Below are 6,011 nucleotides of genomic sequence, written 5' to 3'. Positions count from 1 at the left end.
CTCTCCATCCTGACCCGCCATGCATCAGCGGGAAGGCACGTACGAATGCGGGAGGGAAGAGAGAGAGAAAGAAAGAGACCTTAAGATCCACGCTTAAAAATGTAGGATACCGCAGAACGGAGGGTTCGTCGTACCCTCTTGGGACGGGGTCAGATCGTTACTTTCCATTTCGACGAGGGATACGGGAAGGTCCTTCCCCTTGAGCCTGAGCGGGCGAAGGGAACGGCCGGGCTTATATACCTATCCCTGCCTGCGCAGGGCTTGTTCTCGGCTCGAAAACCCAATTCATCGTCGCGGGAATGGAGCGGTATACCGGATAAAGACACGCACACCCGAGGGACGTAACGCGGACGTGTGTTATTTATCGGACCGCGGATTTAGTCGCGATGAAGTCGGTCTGATTTGCAAACTTTTAATACTCTCGCGGAAAAGAGTGGATGTTGGATTCTCTGGGTCGCGCGAGGTCGCGCGCGCGCGCGCACGACATCGGTTCCGCGTGAATTCCGAAACCTGCATGCGGCGGCCGAACGCGCGGCGTTTCACGTTCAAGTTCGATTGCGCCAGCACCCGCGGATTAGCATAATTCAACGTTTTTGGCGAATCGCTAATCCGCCTTAATTCGATTTAACCGTCGATTTAACCGTCCAGAGTTCATATCCAATATATCCTTGTCGCGAATTTATGTAGGGGATATTAATATAAGATTTATGACGCGCGCTCTCTTTCTCTCGCGTCTAGACGTGAAACTACACAGTTTATCGATTTCTCGCGCGGGGTTATTAATGTCCTGTTTACATAGGAGCACTTATCATGCATCGCCATCGTCATCGCCGAAGAAGGCAATCGCGCGACTTTATATTTGTTACACAGAGTCGATTGATTGTTAACGGCGCTTGTCGTTTACCCGCTCTGTCGAATCGATACGAAACTTGACGATTATTATTTTATCAAGGCTGAAGTCGGCTCGATCAAACGGCACACGAGTAAATTAAAACGTTTGTTTTGTAGAACTGTCGTGATCGTTTGAGAAGAAAGCAACTATAATTTAATCTTTTTAATGGCGCAACACGATTATTTCAAATTGCCTCTCATATTTTATCGAGCCATCCACGATATCATGCTGTACGAGCTCAAGGTCGTCTGCCGCTTTCTCGTTCCCGGAACAAAAATAAAACGGCACTTGCACGGAACTTGAATAAACAAATTTCTTAGCATCTTATTCTGCGAATATTTGTATACAGATGCATTTTATTAGAACAAGATGAGCACCCACAAATATTTCAAGATAGAATATATACATATATATATATATATTTCTTAATCTAATATTTTGTTGTTACAACAATAAATACAAAAACCGATAAAGTGCATACATGTAAAAATTGACGTTGGACATCGGCGCATCATCTGAGATTCGTCGCAAAATGTTTGTGAGATCTTAAGCAACTCTAAATCCCCACGTACATTAGCAAAGTCGATAAAACGGTGACTCATATCATCATCACAGCTGATTCAAGGCTGAGAATCTACTCGACCCTATCCAACGGAAATAAAGCGTTTTCATCGATGTCGCCCGGTAATAAAGTACGCAAATGAGGTCGTGAGAAGAAGAGATAGAAAGACGGAGGCGGCGTGTGTCTCTCTCCCTCCCACGCTCCCCCTTCTCCCCCCCTCCCTCTCTTTCTCTCTCTTTCTTTCTCCTGCGACTTTTCTGCCGGTGTGTATTTTGCAGCTTCAAATCCCGAAACAGCACTCGCGCGACGTACGCGAAAGGGCAGAGACAGGCGAGTGGGCCATATCTCACCTCGGCGCGGAACGCTAAACGCCGCATTTCAACGTGCGAATTAAGATTTATCGCGGCCGCCGTTTGACCAAGAAGCCTTTTCGCGCCGCCGTAAAGTCTCGACGAAGACTTATAGACCTTAGTTAGCCCCGCTGCAAGTTTGCGCGTCGAGATCCACCGCGCGTTGCCAGTGGTGGATTCCGGCACAAGAGTTCGTCCCCCTCCTCTCCTCCCTCTCCCCCCCCCCTCGCCCCCGATCGTAGATGATTTTCGACTTTAGAAGATAATTTCTCCAGTATAATTCCGGATTGTTGTACACTATTATGTCCTAAAGGCGCAAGCGTTACCAGCGCGGGAACTTTGTGGAAACTGTAAGGATTCTTCTCTCTGATGTGACTGAGGCTTCCCGTTTGGAGTTGCCTTGAGAATCCGCGGAGAGACGGAGAAGTCTTGAAACTTGATGGGAACGAACACCTACGATCGCGCGAATTGTCTTAATGTAGGCGACACACGCTTGGCACAACTGGCGCCGTTCATCATTCACGAGGAACAGCCCGCAGAGATGCTTGCACGTAAGCGAGCGATTACACTTCTCACGTCTCCCGCTCCCGGAAAAATCTATCTTAAGTAGACCGTTGTAAATCAATCAGCTGTTTAGCGAGACCGTAAAGTCGCATAGAGTTTCTACCGTCTATTTCTACACGATGTACTCCGCACGTGTTACATACATCTAAAATAAACGTTTTCATCGCGACGTGCGACGTAGAGGTACGTAGATTTATCAAATGAGATAGAAATTTGAATCTATTTAACTGAGCAATCTTAACAATCTTTGGAATTTGTTGTATATAAATTCTTCACACAGAATTTCGAAGATCAATTTTTGTTAGTATAAAAATATGCAATTTAATGCGAATTTGTAAATCGCATTAAATTTTATAGAACCAGAAAAGTGCCTTAATTACATTTATAAAATACAATAAAAATCTTTTTTTTTTAATACACGGAAAAAACGATTTTATTGAAAGGTTTAAAAATTTTGCTAAAAACAGATCTGAAAATAATTTTTTGTTAAATCATCAAATTAATTTGGAATGTTAAAGCTGATAAGCATTGCTGTAAAACGGTTTAATATTCTAGCAATTACTTTGACTTTTACAAAATTATTTTTATTTTTGACCAAAAATTATTTTCAGATCTGGATTCAGCAAAATTGTTCTTTCCGTGTAGATACGCGTTAGTATCTAATCACTTACAACGTTAAAGGTACTTCTCAAGAACTTCAATTTATCCGTCAACAGTATATGATATAATCGTCTCGAGTGAAAGTAAATCTAGAGTGTAATGATATCGGTTCGAGTCGCGTGTTCGCTTCGGCGAAAAGTAGTCGAAGCGAAAACGCGAGCCGATTAGGAGGCGACGCGACTGGATAACGCAAGGTATTATCAGTTACCCCGATCGAGTAACCGTGAACCTGAATTCGAGAACGAGACTTGTTTTAACCGGTATACTATACAAGTTGAATGAGATATACGCTCTTTATCTTATACACATATATATGCCCTGTCGTCATTTAGTACGTTCCTCTCGTCGGAGGGCAGGAGGAGGAGGAGGAGGAGGAGAAGGAGGAGGAGGAGGAAGAGGACAGGTTTACATCTGCTAAACTCTCTTGGACCGGATTATATTTTACCGCAACGTCTGTCAAATAAATCCCTCCGCGATCGCGCAATAACAACAGACTCGTGTACGTAATTGTATATAGCGTCGTGCGGGCCGAAATTTAGGGCGCGTTATGTTTAGGAAATATTATCCGGTCCGCGAGCGCGTCTCCACCGCCGCGCCGCCGCGACAGGTTTTAACGTTCGACGATTTATCGCGGGTGTCCGTTTCCTACGAATGTTCTTTTATTTACCGGGCGGCGCTAAGCGTCACGACGCGGATACGTCGGTGTTTCGCCCCCCCCCCTCCCCCCTCTCCCCCGATGATATTTATAGCCGATGAAATATCGACGCTTTATACGCCGCATATATGAAGATGGATGTGCGTGCATACAAATTTCAAGGCCTTTAAATCGATACTTATCGGCCGATTACAACATCGCTGTCCTGTAATTTAACTGAAACAATGTGCCATTATAAAAATTTCTACGATGTCATTGAATGACGTTATAACACCGCGTTGTAACATTCAACGAATGAATCATCGAAACACGTTTTGATATTTTTCTCTGCGTTGCGCTGCCGTCGGTCGCTTTGTAAATTTTTCGAGAAACGTCTCGCGAGACGGCTGATTGTGAGCTATGTGCGCGAGCGGCGAGCCATCAGAGGCAAGGGGAACTGAAATTAATCTAAATTAAGTAATGACGCTCCCCCGCTCTTTAAGAACGTCGACGTCGGCGTTAGAGACTCAAATCGTCCAGTGGCGTATAACAAGATCGAGACGGCGAAAGACTCTCAAAATTTTTGGAGATCCAGCCGTGAATGAATTCACAAGAATGTATTTCTTTTTATTTTCATCGCTGAATTAATGTTTCTTACAGTATTCATTCATAAATTTGAAACAAATGTATTCCTTTTTATCAATATTCGTTCAACCACGTAATACATCGATTCACAATCAGACTGAATTCCTGTTATTTTTTGGATTTAAAATTAAAACGTGTGAGCACGGAAAGAGCAATTTTGCTTGAATCTAGATCTGAAAATAATTTTTCTCCAATAATCAAAATAATTTTGTGCGAAAGTCAAAATGATTGCTAGAATATTAAAATGATTTATAGCAATGCTTATCCGTTTTAATATTCCAATAAATTATTTTGATGATTCGACAGAAAATTATTTTCAGATCTGTTTTCAGCAAAATTTTTAGACCTTTTAACAAAATCGTCCTTTCCGTGAGCGATTAATTTCTTCTAATTTTCATCGCTGTATTATACTGTTTCTGATACTACTAGTTCTCATAAATTTAGAATACAAATGTATTCCTTTTTATCAGTATTTGTTTGAACTATGATACTCATCGATTCCTGTGTTTTCGGACTTAAAATTAAAACGTTTGAACGATTAATTAAAAATCTGTCGAAGTAGCAATTACGAAAACGAAGAACCGACAAGAAAACAAAGGACAGCTTATCTCCACGCATTTTTTGTTGGTGCAACCGATTCGAGTATTTCCGAGATGTATCGAGTTTTCGGAGCCGTAAAAATTACGCTCGCTACAACTGCCGCCACTCTCATTTGCACTGTCTCTCCTTTTCAGCCTTTCTCGCGTCTCTCCACGGCATGCACCAGCTGCCGTACGTCTCCTGGTTAATTAATCGACTCGTTCGTCTGACCCTCTGCTTGCACTCTGCCTCTCTTTAACTACGTTGCCTCTCCCATCGTTTTACGAGCATCGCGCTGTTTCGACACAACGAAGCTCGTGTATGAAAATTGTAGAAAGTACTCGGATGCAATGAACTCCTAGCAATGAAGACACGAAACTCGAAACGCAAATCATCAACCCACTCGATCGATTCTGTTTTTATCGATGTAATTTTTCGAATCTCACTTCTTCAGTCGAACTGCTATTAAGACTGTACGTCGTGAAATTTAATACCTCATTCTCTTTTCGATATTATTAACTGCTATTCCCGAAAATGATTGTGGTTTTGTCTGCGATGCCGATTCGCGAGATCTCCGAACGGACGCGCGTTACCGTCTCGGCCAAACGATAATTCACAGTGAAAGACAATCCGACGCCGTCGGTGACGGTGCTCGAAAGCAAAGGACGCGCGGGTTGGCATCATTTCAGTCACTTCTAATTCCGTCGACCAGACATCGGCCAGCCGATTTACTAATCGGCCAGCGCGTTCCTTCCCGGAGTTTAATGCAGCGACGCTTCGAATTCATCTTAAATGGTTTTTACATGCGTCGAAGCTTCGTGCCGCTTGGCGTTAAACTCCGGTATCTCGAATGACTCGCGATGACTCCTCGCCGATGATCTACCGAGTCGTCGGGCGCGGCCCTCGCGCACGCGGGGTGCGCCATAAATCGCGCGTCGCGAAAAGCTATTTTTGCGGAAACTACGTGGAGCGTTAATTGCCGCAGACAAGTCAATCCCGCGCAGCTTGCCGCAGTATAGCGAAGTTAATTAACCGCCACGTCAGAGTCTCTTACTAAGCGCGGTCCTAGAATCTGGCTGCGAATCCTCGCCGCATTTCGCTTCTCTCTCCCTCCCCCCCCCCACT

The sequence above is a fragment of the Wasmannia auropunctata genome, unplaced genomic scaffold, assembly GCF_000956235.1.
Source record: "Wasmannia auropunctata unplaced genomic scaffold, wasmannia.A_1.0 LD336064.1, whole genome shotgun sequence".
NCBI classification, from domain to species: Eukaryota; Metazoa; Arthropoda; class Insecta; order Hymenoptera; family Formicidae; genus Wasmannia; species Wasmannia auropunctata.
Note: the sequence above shows the minus strand (reverse complement) of the source record.